The following is an 18,392-nucleotide window of genomic DNA, read 5'->3' on the forward strand; positions in this document are numbered from 1 at the left end:
TTTCTGTTGAGTTTGGAAAATATATTTTAATAGCAAATAGAAGAATAAGATACACACTGATATGTTGTGATATACATATTATTATCTCAGCTGTATAGAAAATTAATTATGTGTGAATATCCATAGAAAAGAAGGGCAGTAGTATATCTAAGCATTAGTAATATTTATCTTGAAATGTGGTAAGACTATGAATGCTTTTTGCTTTCTTATTATGCATTTCTATAATGAATGTTATTACTTTTATAATCAGGAAAAAGGTATTAAAAATCTTTAATACTTGCAATGTGAGAGAGAAAATATAAAGACTTGTTTTTTATGATTAAAGGAATGATTCCATTTAATAACTGCTGGATCCATTTAAAGGTGCAACGATTCAATTTAAGATCTGTTTTTGTTGTGTGTGGCTATCAGATGTTCAGACACAATGTAGTATTCTGCTAGCTGTATTCTCTTTCTGCCTTATGTTGGAGATAAAGCTGAAAGTGTGTGTTTCTCATTGGGAAGCTGGCATTTGAATGAAACCATTGCTTTCCTCAGCTTAAAGAAGATAAAAGGAGTTATCAAGTAATGTTTTCTTTCACTTAAGGATGTTGGTCCCACTCCAACAATTGGAATTGATTGAACTCCAGTGCTTGCAAATTTAAAAGCCTAACACAGGGGATCTGCGCACTGTGAATTTTACAAATCAATGGATAAACTCAAAACAAAAACCCATTACAAAGCACCTTAATGTTTATCTGTTTGGCAAGATAAACATTTGTAAGCAAGCATTTTCAACTGTGAGCTTCAATAATAACACTATGAGATCTGTATTGGAGATTGATCTGTATTAAAAATCTTCATAGAACTATAAAGATAGGACAAAGCCAAAGGAGAAAATTGCTTTTTAAAATATTGTCTTCTGATTCATATTTTCAGTTAAACTGTTTTTCATTTATCTAGACTAGAGTCATTTCTCCTGACTTTTGATAACATTTTTATTATTGTCTATGGAATGTAGCATCTCATGAAATAAGCATGCCTTTGGTATTTGATTAAATAGTGTTGCTTCTTGGAAGCCTATAAACCATTGAACCAGGCGAAAGAAATGTTATTAAATTGACTTATATCTGATGAGCATAATGATTGCTAGTTTACTAGCCCGAAGTTGTCAAATCTAAATCTTGGAAGCCTATAAACCATTGAACCAGGCGAAAGAAATGTTATTAAATTGACTTATATCTGATGAGCATAATGATTGCTAGTTTACGTAGCCCGAAGTTGTCAAATCTAAATCTTGACATTAAATTTAGACTTCATGTTTTACTTACTGAGATTAACCAAACTGGAGGAAAATTTTTTAAAAGACATTATCTATGTGGAATCAGTACTTTTGCATAAAAAGGTAAGTTATTAGATTTTAATCAATAGACCTAAGGGCCTTAACGTCTAGATCAGTGCTTTACAAATTGGCTTTGAACCAGATGATGGACCAGATCCCCGGCCCCCTCCAATTTGTTGCTGACCAGTACTTTTATAAACTACAGTAATATTGATGTACTAGAACAATGGAAAAATGAAAATAAAGCCATACAAAATAGAAACACACATTTTAAATTATTAGTTTCAGCAGCTGTACAATTACCATCAAATTTTTCCAAAAGTTTTAAATCGTTACTCTCAATTTCTGTACTTATCTTGCCATAAACCAATAACAAATAATCCTTGGACCTGCAGCAGTGTACTGACCACACTTTAGCTCTTCTGTGGGTTCCTCTGCTCTTTTCTCAGCCCCACACTGCCACTTGGCTTGGGCTGGGAATCGGATTAGGGAGTGGAATGCGGCTGACTTCATTATTCTCACTTCCACCTCCCCTTGAGAAGGCCTGCAGACTGTAATTATGTCTGTGTGGTGCCAGGATCTATCAACTGTAGTGTCCTGATGTTATCCCTGTATTTATAAACACTGAGGCAGGTGTTCCCAAGGTTCAGTTGCCTGTGGTTTCACATGATCACTCCAACTAGCAAGTGGGCCAATGTCAGGGGATCCCCAAAACAGCAAACCTGGCTCAACCAGGGGAAAATATTACTGAGTGTTTTACATCTATATAGATGAAATGGTTAATAGCCTCTGCCGTGTGTATGACAATCATGGCCACAACAATGAGGTTTTAAAAAATTGTTAGAACCCAGTGTAACTGCTGACACTGAGTCCCTTGCTGTGGCTCATGTAGACAACTTAATCTAATTCATTTAATTTTCTCCCGCTTCAAAATAGTGAGTTTTCAGGTCAGCTCAGGATTTAGAATACATTCAGCATTTCAAAACTTCTTCCCGCCTCCTCACTGGTTGATTCTGACACCTCAGGGAATGAATGCAGCCTACAGCCCAAGTCTGCAGGGAAGGGGTGGGATCCTCTTGCTTGGTCTTTTCTGCCAGAGGTAGGTGACACTGGCTGCCATGCTGTTCTCAGCACAGTCAGCATGGCAGTTGCTTCAAGAGATGGGGAATTGGCATTTCTGCAGCTGTTCCTGCTTCTCTTGAATAATTCACTGGCGTGAAGATCCCCCAGATGCAACTGCATCCCCTCACCATGCTAGGGTCCAGGTACATCCCTCTGTGGGGCAGGAACTTCTCTTAGCTGGCATCTAGGTTCTCTTTCTTGGATAACTTCTGCCCTTTGCTCAGGGTACTATTGGAAACGTCAACACCAGGTTTTCCGACTTTGGAGCTTGGCCTTGACCCCTCTGCTCTTTTTCTCCTTACAAACCTTACCTTTGTAAAGGCCAAGAAATACATCCAGTGAAGCTCTAGCCACCAGGAATCTCTTAACTAGGAGCAGGGGTATATGGGTTGAATTGCTGGGGAGAGAGTGAGGGATGAGGAAAGAGAGGCACCCTGCTACCCAAGTCACTTGGGCCCCAGGCCAGAATCTAGTTGCTCTCATGGCTCTTTTCCCAAAGTAGGAATGATTTTCATTGGATCATCCAGCCAGGAAACTTGGAAGCATCCATGGAAACCACATCTGATGAAAATAACGTACGGTGTTTAGAAATCAAGATAGTGGGTACCTTTGTCAGGAGTAGAGTCTGGGGGGCTTCCTGAGGTGCTGATAACGTCGTTTCTTGATCAGGATATTGGTTATATAGTTGTGTTCATTTTTTGAAATTTTGAATTTTATAATTTTACTGAGCTGTACACTAACGATTTGTATACTTTTTAGTGTTTATGCTATACTTTCAGTAAAATTTTTATTTATTTATTTATTTTTTAAATAATTTTTTTAACTTATTGTTTTGGCTGCGTTGGGTCTTCGTTGCTGTGCACAGGCTTTCTCTAGTTGCAGCGAGTGGGGGCTACTCTTTTACCTATCATATTGATATTTACTACCAGCTTCTCTGTAGGAATATTTTAAAGATGGGATTGGTTTTAAAACAAATGGTTTAGGATGGATGGAGCTTGCTTTGGGAGGTAGCTTAACTGTAAACGTGGTAAAAACAAGAAAAAAGCTAAAAATATCCAAATATTCAGAAATATAATTTAGGTGCTTCAGAAATACCATATATTTGGAGAAGCCACACTGATAGGCCCATGTCTTAAGATGGTGGTAGCATACAGGATATCTCCATCTTCATTTTGCCTTAATCTTTGCTTTCTCCCTACTCCTTTCCAAACTGTTCCAAGAGTGTATGTCATTCATTTCTGAGTTGATAATTAGGCCAGGACTCAAGATCACCAAATCCCTAAACAGCTACCTATTGTTATCACAGCTACTTCTAGATCCCCCATGGGAGATGCATGCACTGAGGATGAGGCCAAGCCCATGAGTACTGTTTATTACTATATAGGTTTGGTGCCAACATCCTATGTGGAATTCCTCGGCCTAATGAGCTGTGCTGGACTACGTAGGGCTGAAAACATTCCTATGTGTCTTTTGTTAAAGGCCTAACTAAAAGAGATTTCTTCAGATCTCACATTAGTGGCAAAAAAAGGATAAACGCAAAGAAAAAATGGGGGTGTATGGGATGATTTCTTTTCCCCCCTAGGACCTAGGGTGAAGTGGTCCAGTGCTCTACCCCAGGCCAGGCCTTTCTTTCACAAGCCAGGAAGCAGAGTTTGGGTGGGTGGTCAGAGGAGGCAGTAGAAGGAATTGATTAGTAGGTGGAAAGCAGGGTCTCTTTCTAGAGCTGATGGGAAAGTCATTTTAATGAGATGAGTCAGAAAGGACAGGACCTCTGAGAAACCAATTCCAGCTGGGGAGCACTGGCAGAAGATTTTGTGCCTTTTCCTTACCCTAACACTGGGAGTTCTTCCCTCTGCCCCAAAACCATGGCCCAATGAAGATCCTCAAAAATTAATACTGCTTCTCCTTAAGATTGGAGGGCGGGGGGGGGGGACTGGAGCCTTGATTTGACCACAGAGGCCAACGATGTATATTGTCCAACAGATGGTTAATGCCTGGTCAAGATTTATCTCCCCAGGCATGTCTAGGGTCTGTCACCTCTATCAGTGGAGAGGTGAACCAGAAACTGGGGCTCTTGCCTACCAGCCTTCCATAGTGCCTGTGCTGCCTCTTTCCTCCCGCACTCCATTTAAATCGAAGGAGGCACAGATCTTGCTGGTTTGCATTATGACGAGGTGTATCTGATCACAGCCTCTGAATGCTCTGGGGTGCTACGTGGCTGTGCAGCAACAAGCATGAATCAATTAAGCGACTATTAGGCTCAGACTCTAGGCAATGGCGTAGTCGGCTTCACACTGACTTTGTTAATATATGAAAGCCCCAAAGAGAATAATACCTTATCTAAACTTTTATTATATTTTGTAGTACAGTGAATATGGATCAATAATAAACTTCGTTCCAATATAACATTAGTTTCAGAAGAATTTCCCCCCTTTCCTCTTCATCAAGAAATCAAATTAGGGCTTCCCTGGTGGCGCAGTGGTTGAGAGTCCGCCTGCCGATGCAGGGGATACGGGTTCGTGCCCTGGTCTGGGAAGATCCCACATGCTGCGGAGCGGCTGGGCCCGTGAGCCATGGCCGCTGAGCCTGCGTGTCCGGAGCCTGTGCTCCACAACGGGAGAGGCCACAACAGTGAGAGGCCCTGGTACCGCAAAAAAAAGAAAAAAATAAAGAAATTATAACCATAAAAATGCAGGCTTTCTACTTAAGGACTCTGTGAAGAGAACAAGGGTTTCTATTTTAATATTAATATTTTCCCTTATTGTTTTAAAATAAGCTTGGGTGATTTTATACAATGTAGAATTAAATATGTTTCTCAGAACATGAACTTACACTTGGATATTTTTGAAAACCTGTTATACATGACAATGAAATTAGATCATGTATTATTAAAATATAATTACTTTTAAAATTTAACTTAGGAAATTAAGTTGGGAAGTATATCAAATACATAGGCAAGAATGAAAAATAAAATTATGGAAATCCATTATCTATCTACCAAACTTTATTAAAATAATATTACGCTATATATACCTGAATAGTTTCTAAAGAAATGATATACTACAGGTATAACCGTGGCCACCTTGGTTTTTCCCCCATTCCATTACCCTCCCTTGCTCTGAGAGGTAACCACTATTATGAAATCAATGTTCATCATTCCCATAGCTTGTATATTTTTACTGTGTATACATAGAAACTATACAGACTCATTTTGTGTACAATCATACTATACATATCTTTCTCCAACTTAATTTTTAAACTCAACATTTCAGATAGATTTTTTTTTTTTTTTTTTGGCTGCAGCATGTAGGATCTCAGTTTCCCAACCAGGAATTGAACCCGAGCCCCCTGCATTGGAAGCATGGAGTCTTAACCACTGGACCTCCAGGGAAGCCCTCAGATAGAATTTTAAACCTGGAGAACCTGGGATGTGTATAGAGGTAGATAAACCCCAAGCCTTTAACTTGGAATGCAGACTCTTCAGGTACTACATGAACTCCTGAAATTATAGGTGCATGCACATTTTTCTAAGAAGTAAGTCCATAGCTTTCACAAATGCGCAGGCTCAGCGGCCATGGCTCACACACCCAGCCGCTCCGCGGCGTGTGGGATCTTCCTGGACAGGGCCACGAACCCGTGTCCCCTGCATCGGCAGGCGGACTCTCAACCACTGCGCCACCAGGGAAGCCCCCCTCAGCTCCATCTTTGACCTCCTAAACCTTTCTTCAAATTTTTGAGATTCCATTAATGTACAAAGCTTTTTTCTAACTGTGATGTATAACTAATTTTCTTTGTTTTGTTCTATAGGTTCTATTCTGTTGCAGCATTTTAAAAAATTGATGATTCTATTGTGTGTGTGTGTATATATATATACACACATATACATATAATTTTTTTCTTTTTTTGGGGGGGTGGTCAAGCGCATTTTGAAGGAAGGGAATGATTTAATAAAACTGCAGTTACCATACTGACCGCTAGAGGGCACTAGCACAACTAAAAACTGAGAAGGCGACTTTTTGGCGTAAAAAAATTACAAGTACAGAGGAGTTGCTTGCAAGATCTTCACATATTTACTTATCTCTATTTACAGATTTCTACATCGAGCTTCTAATATGTTCTAAAACTTTCATGTTCAAGCTATTTTAGTGTTATCAGTCTCATAAAACAAATTTAAAGCAGGCCTGAAAGCGAGACTTTAAATAAATGAAGAACACTACAGCTAGATTCTGGCTACTTATCTAGTCATTGCTGAATTTTTGAGACACCAGTTACTGGCCAGTTAATTGATATCTTTATTGATAAAAATAACATGATTTAGAAATTTACATAGAAAAAACAGCATCTTCATTTAAGACTTTACAACCTTCCTACATATTCACTCTTCGGGAGCATCCCCTATCTTTCTTTTGCCAGTTAAGAAGGTGGCTGTGGGCATTTTGCATCCTTAAGGCTGTACGGCTGGAACTCTGGCAGAAAGCAGTTATTTCACCAGAGACCCTGCCTGCCCATCACCCACTTTCCTTTCTTTGTCTCTGCTGAAGAGCTAAGATAGGCAGGGGTCAAGTTTCCTTCCCCTAAATGAGAACTACTCAGGGATTTTTATGTTCTAACTGCCAATTGTCAATTAAGAGAATTGCCAAGAAAAGCCAATCTAAGCAAGTATTTCAACACCAGAACATTAAGATAACTCATGTTTATAAAGCGCTTTACAATTTACAAGGAATGTTTGCCTGCAAGCCTGACAATAGTTTCTTGATACAAGAAAGTAATATATGGTTTTTCCCATTTTATGGATTAGGAAACTACTGTTCCTGACGTATTTAATGCTGTGGACTATTCTTGACCTTGTTTGCCCTTATGGTTAATAAGTGCAAGAGTAGCGTCTTCTCTGGAGATTTTCTGATTTCTAGTCAGCTAGGAGTCTTTTCTATACTCATGTATCTATTCCTTTCCTTACTTGTTTTGAATACATTTCTTTTTGAGGTTTAATTAATCTATAGTGTGGAGTCTTTAAAAAATAAATAATGTTATTAAACCCACTTTCTTTATTTTGTTCTGCATTTCCCCCCAAATCTTGAATTCTATTTTAACCATTATTTTGAGAGTCTCAGAATTATCTAGTGAGAGCGTTGCTGCTTATTAATTCATTTAATCTGTTGAACAAAGTAAAGGTCCCCATCCAAATGGAGCTTACATTCTAGAGGGAGGAGGACACATAACAAGTAAATTACATCATTTGTTAGAAGGTGCTAGGTGCTATAGAAAAATGACAAATAGAGCAGAATAAGGAGAATGGAGAATCAGGGGTGGAGTTTGCATTTTTAAGTAGGTGGGCCTTCCTGAGAAGGAGATGAGGGAGCTAACCCTGTGAATGTCTAGAAGAAGACAGACAAAATAGAAAAAAAACAGTCTCTCAGCTCAGAGAAAACCTGGCTCGTTGAGGGTCTTAAAGGAGGAGACCAGCATGGTTGGGGTGTGGAGGGAGTGGAGGGGAAAATACGAAGGGAGGTGGTCAGAGAGGTACGATGCGGGGCTGCCCATGGTAAGACTTTGTGGACTGCTGTACGGGCTTTGACTCACTCTGAGTGAAGTGGGTGGTCATAGAGTGGAAGGACATGATCAGAGCAAATATTTTAACGGGATCTCTCCAGCTGCCATACGGAGAATAGTCTGTATGTGTGAGTCAGGGGAGAGGTTAAGTGTAAAAGAAGACATATACAGTTATATTGCTACAGTTATAGCAATCCAGATCAAAGGTGATGGACTCGGACCAGGGCACTGGTGGTGGAGGGGTGAGAAGTGGTCTGCTTCTGGATACACTTTCAAGGTAGAGCCAACCCAAGTTCCTGATGACTGACCATGATGCGAGTGAAACAGAAGGTAAGAATGGCTTCCAAGTTTGCACCTGAGCAACCGGGAAGTTGTAGTTGCCAGCAGCCTACAGCGCTGTGAGGGGAACAGCTTGATGGGTTGAGGTGGGTAGATCAGGAGTTCAGATCTGAATATATTCACTTTAAGATGTAATTAGGCATGGAGTGGAGAAGTTGATTAGGTGGTGAGACGTGGGAGCTCAGAGTTCAGGAGAGAGGTCTGGCCTGGACTAGGTGTAAGAGCCATCAGTGTTGAAGGCATGGGACTGGGTGTCACTGGGGAGAGAAGAGCACCAAGACCCTATTCCTGGTTACTCCAGTGTCAAGAGGACAAGCTGAAGAGGAGGAGGCAGCAAAGGAGACAGAAAAGGAGTGAGCGGTGATGTAGGGCAACCAAGAGGGTCTAGTGTCCTGGTGAAGAAGGAAGTGCAGCTGCCTACTGAGCTCCTCCTCTAGACTCTGCAGCTCTCATGCCTTTTCCCACCCAGAAGAATTCTTAAGGGGCCTCGGAGCATGGAAATTTTCCTCTCAAGGAAAACAGAGACAGGGAGATTTTATATTATTCCTGCTGTCTTTTTTCCCCCTCGTTTACACTTTTGCTTTTTTTTTAAATTTTAGTATCAATTAAATTTTATTATCTAAGAATAAAATGCAGCAAATAGAAACTTGTTGAAATAATTTAAATTATGAGGTCTTACTTCTGAGATAATGACTCTGCATTTTATACAATTTTATACTCCTTATGCATGTGTTATTTACTTCAGTTGTTTCAATCTCTCTCAGATTAGAATGCTTTGTATTATCCCATTTCATAGGTGCAAAAGACTGAGGCTTAGAAACATTACTTACTGTAACTACTTTTTTTTTTTTTTTTGCTGTACGCGGGCCTCTCACTGTTGTGGCCTCCCGTTGCGGAGCACAGGCTCCGGACGCGCAGGCTCAGCGGCCATGGCTCATGGGCCCAGCCGCTCCGCGGCATGTGGGATCTTCCTGGACCAGGGCACGAACCCATGTCCCCTGCATTGGCAGGCGGACTCTCAACCACTGTGCCACCAGGGAAGCCCTGTAACTATTTTTTTGACATAGTATATTTGATTTCCATAAAGGGTATACTTTAAAAAAAAATTTATTTATTTATTTATTTATTTGGTTGTGTTGGGTCTTAGTTGCAGCAGGTGGGCTCCTTAGTTGTGGCATGCATGTGGCATCTAGTTCCTGGACCCGGGGTGGAACCCAGGCCCCCTGCATTGGGAGTGTGGAGTCTTAACCACTGTGCCAGCAGGGAAGTCCCAAAGCATATACTTTTAAAATGTGCATCTGTGACTAAAATTTGAAGCATAATGTATCTACAAGAAGAATATCTATTTTATCTAACTTCCTCTCACAAGGGTACTTTATAAAGACATATGTTAAAAAATATTTATTCCTAACATTCAGGAAGAACCTTTGGGGGATTTTCACCCAGGAAGTATGCAGTCCTTTTACATTTAAAATTTATAGCAAGGTGGTTGTAATGTAAATAGGGAGAACCTCTTTGTAGGGCGGCTTTGCAAAGCTTACCAAATCTTAAAACTTTTGAATGTATGGTTTTGACCCAACAATTCTATACTTAGATATTTACCCTAAGGAAATAGAGATAAGAGCAGAGGGTTAGAATGAAGACTATATATTACCTAAAAAAATTGGAGACAACCTAAATAAATTTTGTCATATCCAGGCAGTGGAGGGCTACACAACTTAAAAAATAATGCACTATAACATTTAATGACATGGAAGGACATCCACTATGTAGTATAAGAGAGAGAAGAAAGCAGGTTATTAAACAATATGTATGCTCTCACCCTCTTTTATTGCAAATTATATTGAGAAAAAACTAGAGGTCAGCAAGCATTTTCTACAAAGGGCCAGACAATAAATATTTTGGGTTTTGTGGGCCACAGAGTTTCTGTTGTAACTATTTGTTGTAGTTTGGTGGTTGTGCAAAAACAGTCATTCATAATATGTAAATGAATGGGCCTGGCCAAATTTAGCTGCTGGGCCGTAGTTTGCCAGTCCATGGTCTTTGGTAGTTTGCTGACCCCTGATCCATAATTGTAAACAGTGATTCATCTCTAGGAACTATAATTCTAGATTTAACTTTCTTCTTTTTGCTTCTCTGCAAGATCATAGATAGTTCTTTGTTGCCAAAAGAAATGCAAGATGTGATGACGATAAAGCATTTAATTATATTTCATTTTTATATTATGAATGATATATTGCTATTGTTAGTAATTCAGTCAGAATAGGATTGGGTTTTATCAGAAGAATAAATTAAAATAAAGGCAACACTTCGTTACTCAGGTATTGAGTATATTCTGGTATAGGCTAGTTGTTTGTGATGTTAAAAATTCTGGACCAGCTTTCCCTGTGACCCAGAATATTTCCTATACTAAATGTGCTCGCAGATAAAAGATGATTTTAATATTAGCTTCCAAAAAAATGTAATTAGGAATTAGGAAGTTTGGTTGGTAGGACAAACAGACGTGGTACTTCGAAGAATTTTCCAAAAGTTTGTAAATTTCGGAGTATCAGCAGCACTCTTTGCTTTACTGGAAGAGAGAACAAGGCCAGATGATTGTGTAAATCAAGTATCTGCCAGAGTTCGAAGGCCCTTCTGCATTGTGGAGTGCATTCAGTGCTGTGCTGGTAAACGTTTAACAGCCAGGCTTGGCGGGGAAGACGGGAGTGGGGGTGGGGTGGGGTGGCTGATTTGTAGCATTTGCCAATTTCTTTTTTTTTTTTTAACATATGCAGTGCACTCTTCCCCGCCCCCCCCCGCCCTGCCGCCTTTTGGCTGTGTTGGGTCTTCGTTGCTGCGTGCGGGCTTTCTCTATTTGCAGTGAGCGGGGGCTACACTTCATTGTGCTGCGTGGGCTTCTCATTGCGGTGGCTTCTCTTGTTGTGGAGCACGGGTTCTAGGCGTGCTGGCTTCAGTAGTTGTGGCTCGCGGGCTCTAGAGCGCAGGCTCGGTCGTTGTGGCGCACAGGCTTAGCTGCTCCGCAGCATGTGGGATCTTCATGGACCAGGGCTCGAACCCATGTCCCCTGCATTGGCCGGCTGATTCTTAACCACTTCGCCACCAGGGAAGTCCCAGCATTTGCCAATTTCTGTGGTGTAAATATTTCCAGCTGTGGGCAATTTCAAGCTACCAATGGGACTCGTAAAGTTCCTGAATATTTAACAATTCCCCATGTGAGCCAGTGTGAGCCAGCTCCAGCACACCACTGGGTCCAATTAAAATGAATTTAGCCCTAAGCCCACTTACCATAAAAACACTAGCTTCGGGCTTCCCTGGTGGCGCAGTGGTTGAGAGTCCGCCTGCCGACGCAGGGGACACGGGTTCGTGCCCCGGTCTGGGAATATGCCATATGCTGCGGAGCGGCTGGGCCCGTGAGCCATGGCCGCTGAGCCTGTGCGTCCGGAGCCTGTGCTCCACAATGGGAGAGGCCACAACAGTGAGAGGCCCACGTACTGCAAAAAAAAAACAAAAACAAAAAACACTAGCTCCTACTCTTCCTCCCCGCTCTCCTCCACCAGATCTTTTTGGGAAGCCCCAGCTGTTTACATTCTCCTGGTAGGGATATCCTGCCGCTTGCTTTTTCAAAATTTCTCTGCTCTTACCAATCCCTGTGCCTGCTGCTATCTGCTGCTGCGTGGGACTCAGCACTAATCTTTCCTTAAGAGGGCTTTTATAACTGACTAGGGGGTCATCCACCCTTCCATTCTGTCAAGTCTTGCCAACTCTGCTTGACTATCGAACAGGACTTTGTGTTAGAGTCGTGGTCTGAGCAACAAGAAGGAATCAGAGTCTCATTGGCCTGACTTAGTGCTGGTCATTATAGATTCTAGGGTGGCTTTGGTGGGGGGCACCACAGCGAAGTGGGATGAGTGGGGAGAGCTACACTTCAGGAACAACAGTGGGGCAATCGGAATGCATGTTTGTGGGTGGTGGTGACGAGTGCCTTTCAGAAACCCATGCTCCAGTCTGGCGGCAAAAGTGTGATTCTCTTCCCAGCTCTGATTACTCATTATAGTTTCAACTAGACCAGAGAAGGTTGACACTACCCAGTCCCTGCAGCCTAGGGATGGCACAGAAGGAGCAGAGAATGACAATAACCCATTTGCAGCACTGGGAGTGCAGGATAGACTCTGGGGATTGTCTGGTCATGTGGCTGTGACCAGGTTCTGCCTGAGGCCAGTTAGGTCTTTTATCCTATAGCTCAGGTATTTCATCAGCTTCAGCCTGCTCCACATCAAGCTTCGCCCTGTCTAAAGTTTCCATTTGCACTTACTGTAGAGCTGGCTATGGAATCATGAGCATCACTTAAATGTAATACAACTTTCACAATAAAACTAAACGGCATTGAGCTGTGCTATCTTTGTATTTCAATTTTATTATTATGGAAGAAAGGGCTTATTGACAATATTTTTTCCTGACAATAACTCAATAGGTGCTGTCAATAGCAAAAATCTTAATGGACTTCAGCTATGTGAGCCATATGTGTTCTTTCTTTCTTTCTTACCCTCAGGGACATTTGGAATGAAGGATACTCAGGAAATGGACAACATATTGTCAAATTTGAAAGCATATGGGGCTGAACAGGATTCTACTGAAGGCTCATGGTCTTATAATCCAATATTTATAAGCAATTAAAGTTCACCAGCGTCTATAAAAATATGCCACAGCTGTGAATCAAATTAGTGCCTTGACCTACCCAATTAGACAAAGAAAACATTAATATCATAGTTAGGCGGCCAATTCCCTTCTTAGAATTAATGTAAATAGTGATTACTCTTAAAAATCAAAGGAACACTGTATTTTCAAACCAGAAGAAAGAAACTTAGGCTAAAAAATACAAAATTCCAGGTAGGAAAGGGTTCCTTCATGCTTGGTTAGTGAACTGTCAAAGGGGAATAGTCTTTTGGTATCTCAGCAAAAATTTCCTTTTGATTCCAGTCAATCTCTCTCATCTTTTACGAGGACTGACTGCCCATAGATTTAAAGTCATTGCTTTGTCAGTTGAGGTTGAAGAGCAAACAGTTTCAAGCCTTCCAGAGAGCCCTTGATGAATTAGTAATTTCAGACCACACCCAAATGCTGGTGTAAAACAGCCAGTCATCTCCTTGCTGAGGTCTTTCATCCTCCTGTATGAGAAAAAGATATTTCAGAGCTAGGGTGGGAGCTTCTATCGTGACAGAACAAGTGAAATTATACAAGTGCTCACTTCGTGTCTAATTTCCTATTCTCATGATGTCCTCTCTGCTTTCTCTATTCATTGGTCAGTTTCCAATTACAGAAACCATTCAAGAAGCATGAACTTGCCAATAAATTTATGAAATGTAGGTGAAGGAGTGTAGAGTAAGGAAGTTACTATAAATTATCAATTTTTCAGTTGGAAGAGTATTTTGGGACTCTTCTCTAGAGAAAAATAGATTCTTATCAAAATTACTTTGCTCTTTAAGTAGAAACTGAAAAATGCCTTGCTTAAAATGTATGAAAATGCCTGAATTTTTAAAAAATGTTTTGCTATGAAAGGATAGTAGGGCAACAGTAGAAGTGTTTTTGTCAGTTTTCATGATACTTATTTAATCTCCATATATACAAGCTAACCCTAAACATGCTGTGAAATGAGTTGGTCTGATTATTCTGATTATCTTCAGTTAGGACGTTAATAGATTTGTAGGATGTTTTACTAACAGCAAGTGGCATAGTCTTGGCCACCTACTCTGTCATCATATTCAAAACCGTTGCGTTTCCACAGATCGAATGGTTTCCTAGTCGTTTGAATCTTCTGTGTGAAACGAAACGTTGAAACAATAGCGTATTTTTTTTCTCCTCGGAACTATCCTGGTTTATTGAACATTGACTAACAGAAGGAATTTATTCAGTATATTTAGTCATTCTTAGTCACCATTACACTTTACTTATATTTTCATTTTAAATAAAATTTGTAGACATTCATGAGGCATTAAATTGAGTGCTTTGTGTATGTCACACTGTAGTGCATTAACGTGCAGTTAACAGATCCCATTTCTCCCATTAATCCATTCTCCCTCCCTCCTTTCCTTTTTTCCCTTTTCTTCTTTACTCCCATATATTTTTTGTTTGTTTGTTTGTTTGTTTTGCGGTACGCTGGCCTCTCATTGTTGTGGCCTCTCCCGTTGCGGAGCACAGGCTCCGGACGCACAGGCTCAGCGGCCGTGGCTCACGGGCCCAGCCGCTCCGCGGCATGTGGCATATTCCCGGACCGGGGCACGAGCCTGTGTCCCCTGCATCGGCAGGCGGACTCTCAACCACTGCGCCACCAGGGAAGCCCTGTTATTTTCTTTTAAATGAGAACATTTTGTTTTTTTCTCAAACATCTTAGACCATAATTGTTCCAGAATTTTCATATATCAATAGGTGCAGTGTTTTAAGGAAAATGTAATATTTGAAAAGCTCATTTTTTTCCCTAAAAATTTTTGAACTGACATCAGTTTTCTGATATTTTTAATTGTTAGTGGTGATAATTCTTACTCTGAGAATAATTGATACTCCAAAGTGCTACTGAGGCCATTCTTCCCTTTTGATTTTTCTAGAAATTTAGATTTCTTACGTAAGGTTGTTTGTGTATGTATGTACACATATAAATGTATATATATGTATCTAGAAAGTTAAATAGATATATGTATATATAGAGAGATTTCAATAGAGATGTAATACTTTCCATGAACCATTTGAGAGTGGATTGTAGGGATCATGTATCTTTTCTCCTAAATACCTCAGTGTGCATTTCATTAGAATAAGAACTTTAACTTACATAACCACAGTACAGTGACCAAAATCAGGAAATTTAACGTGGATCCAATAGTATTATCTAATCTACAAAACATTTTCAAATGTTGCAATTTTACTAACAGTTGGGATAATGTTCTTTATATATTTTCCTACCAGTCTAGGATCCAATCCAGGAGCCACATTACATTTGGTTGTCAAATCTCTTTAGTCTCCTTCATCTGGAACAATACCTTAGCCTTTCATTGTCTAAAAATGACAATACATTTTTTTTCTGGGTTTATATTAATTTTATTTATTTTTAAATTGAAGTGTAGTTGATTTACAATATTATATTAGTTTTGGGTGTACAACATAGTGATTCAATATTTTTGTAGATTATACTCTATGTTTTTTTCATTCATAGGATGATAATCTATAAAAATACTGAAGTTATCACAAAATAATGGCTATATGTGCTGTATAATATATCCTTGTTGAATATTTATTTTATACATAGTAATTGTGTCTTTTAATCCCATATCCCTATTTTGTCCCTCCTCCCTTCTGTCTCCCCACTGGTAACCACTAATTTGTTCTTTACATCTCTGAGTCAGTTTCTGTTTTGTATATTCGTTTGTTTGTTTTATTTTTTTAGATTCCACATAAAAAGTGATAACATACAATATTTGTCTTTGTGTGACTTATTTCACTAAGCATAATACTCTAAGAATAATAACATAATTTCTAGATCCATCCACGTTTTTGCAAATGGTAGGATTTCCTTCTTTGTCATGGCTGAATAATACCATTGAATATACCACATCTTCTACATCTATTCATCTGTTGATGGACACTTAGGTTGTTTTCATACCTTGGCTATTATCGATAATGCTGCAATGAACATGGGAGTGCAGATATCCCTTTGTATCCTGTTTTCATTTCCTTTGGATATATACCCAGAAGTGGGATTGCTGGATCATATGGTAGTTCTATTTTAAAATTTTTGAGGAACCTCCACACTGTTTTCCGTAGTGGGTGCACCAGTTTACATTCCCACCAGCAGTGCACAAGGGTTCCCTTTTCTCCACATAAAATGACATGCATATTTTTGAGGAATACTGATTTATTTTGTAGACTGTCCCTCAGTTTGAGTTAGTTTGAGATTTCTTTGCAATTAGATTTAGATTACATTTCTTGGGAGGAATACCTTTAAAGGGAAATTTTGTCCTTTTCAGGACATATGTATTCCCATATCAAGATATCTCTTTGTAATTTATATTACTTTGTGATTTATAACTAATTTATGGGAAGATACTTTGAGATTATATAAACATCCTGTTCTTCATGAAACCTTCATCTACTGGTTTAAGCATCTATTGATGATTCTTGCCTGAATCAATTATTTTTTGATTAATTATTAATTGTTTAAAAGGTAATTTTCTATATAATTTATTCCTTCTACATTATAATGTAAAGAAGAACTTTCCTTTCTCCCTCATACATTTGTTCATTTACTTATATCGGCATATCCTTGGATTCTTATTTTAGTTATTTGGGTTATATGCTCTTTCATTATTTAAATCAAAGCATAAATTGTCTTAGATTTGGTTGATGAGAGCTCTTTTTTGGACTTTTTTATTCTCATTTTCTTTCATTCAGTGATACGTAGATCCATAAGAGCTTTCTTTGCTTACATTCATTTACTGTCTGAGTCACAAAGGTGCCTGCCATGTTAATGAAATTATCAAACAGCATTAGGTAAAAGTATAATTTTCAAAAGGTTAAAAACATGACTCATATATAGTCATGATGAGTGCGTTAAATAATTATTTAACTCATTAATAAAGGGAGCAATAGGACGGTAAATCTGATTAAAAGGGGAATTTGAGAGTCCAAGTACTTATAGTCAGTGAAACACAGAATGCTGAATAAGACTGCACAGTTAGATTTCAAACTGGTTGATGTGCTACACAGAAGTAAAATTGTAACCATTTGTATTATCCTTTCTATGAAATCTGCAAATTTAACATCGAATTTCACAAAGACTAGGCACTTAACAATATAAAACAGTAAATTAAACAAGGATACATTCTGCTAGAAATTTAAATAATCCTTGGGTGGGTCCGTTATGCAGTGCTTTATATTACATTGCAATAACAGGCAGTATCCGTTGCCTTATTTCCAAATTTTGGATAATTTTCCTTATTACCTCAAAGTTATAGTTCTCTTAAAATGCCACGTCAGACTAGAACCTTTTGGGTTCTAGTCTTAAACTTTAACAGAAAATCTGAAATTTCCATTGGTGTCTTTTGTGGATCTTCTTAAATTTCTCTTACTGTAATTTAAGCCCATTTCACCTGTGAAGTTAGAATTTGTCTGCTGTAATTATCCAACCTGAAGGTGAAGACTGAGTTGACCCTTGGCCTCCTCTTCTTTAAAATAATCAGCTATCCATCATTTTAAACTATCCATCTTACCTTGTATCTCTAGTATTTTTCTTCTTAGTATTTGCTTCTGAATATACTGGTGGCTACTTATAACTTATTCCTTCAGAGATAATTTAAAAGTTTGCCCCTTCAGCTATTTACACTTATCTTTTTATTATTCATTGGAAATTGCAATTGAGTTGAATTTCCTTAAGTCCCTAATTGACTAGAGTAAAGCAAAATAGCCCTCTCAAACTTATTTCAGTCATCACACAACTGTTCGTGGGCTGTCATGATGTCCAGGACCTGACATAGTACCTCACTGCCAATTCCTAAACTCTATAGAAATTTCTTATGTTTGCAGCCAATTTAAAATGTCAATATTCTCTCCCTCAACAATTGCTCTATGCTTTCTGCAGTGTAAACATGGCTCAAACACAGTATTGCATTTCTTTCCCCAGTCCTTACTTCCTCATTGACATAGAGTCAGGAGGAGTCAGGAGAGGGAGGAATATAGAGAAATCTGAGAGAAGATCTCTTTCTATCTTTTTTTTTTTTTAATTTATTATTTATTTTTGGCTGTGTTGGGTCTTCATTGCTGCACACGGGCTTTCTCTAGTTGTGGTAAGCGGGGGCTACTCATTGTGGTGGCTTCTCTTGTTGCGGAGCACAGGCTCTAGGCGTGCAGGCTTCAGTAGTTGTAGCACGTGGGCTCAGTAGCTGTGGCTCGCAGGCTCCAGAGCACAGGCTCAGTAGTTGTGGCACACAGGCTTAGTTGCTCCACGGCGTGTGGGATCTTCCCGGACCAGGGCTCGAACCCGTGTCCCCTGCGTTGGCAGGTGGATTCTTAACCACTG

Source organism: Pseudorca crassidens, chromosome 6 (assembly GCF_039906515.1).
Source record: "Pseudorca crassidens isolate mPseCra1 chromosome 6, mPseCra1.hap1, whole genome shotgun sequence".
Classification (NCBI taxonomy): Eukaryota; Metazoa; Chordata; class Mammalia; order Artiodactyla; family Delphinidae; genus Pseudorca; species Pseudorca crassidens.